We start from the raw sequence: 373 nt of genomic DNA on the forward strand, positions 1-373 counted from the left end.
TAAATAAATTAAATCTTAAAAAACAAAACAAAAAGGTAAAGTAGGAATTGTGGTGGCCAGAGTCATGGCAGGGCAAGCGTTTAGAGTTTCTTCCCCTCTTTGAGTTTTAGTTGAAAGGAGTGGAGCTAAAACTGTAACCAAAGGAGGTATTATGCGTCTAGAAAAATCTCAAGGAAAAGTGTTGCAAGCAACAGTAGTAGCTGTTGGATCAGGTTCTAAAGGAAAGGGTAGAGAGATTCAACCAGTTAGTGTGAGAGTTGGAGATAAAATTCTCCCAGAGTATGGAGGCACCAAAGTAGTTCCAGATAAGGATTATTTCTTATTTAGAGATGGTGACATTCTCAGAAAGTATGTGGACCGAAATCATTACTAA

The 373-nt window shown here is 37.8% G+C and overlaps 1 pseudogene; it reads left to right on the forward strand.

Moving 5' to 3' along the window:
• The first annotated feature begins 64 nt into the window (after nt 1-64).
• Nucleotides 65-373, forward strand: LOC100685659 (annotated as a pseudogene).

The sequence above is a fragment of the Canis lupus genome, chromosome 32 (assembly GCF_011100685.1).
Source record: "Canis lupus familiaris isolate Mischka breed German Shepherd chromosome 32, alternate assembly UU_Cfam_GSD_1.0, whole genome shotgun sequence".
Classification (NCBI taxonomy): domain Eukaryota; kingdom Metazoa; phylum Chordata; class Mammalia; order Carnivora; family Canidae; genus Canis; species Canis lupus.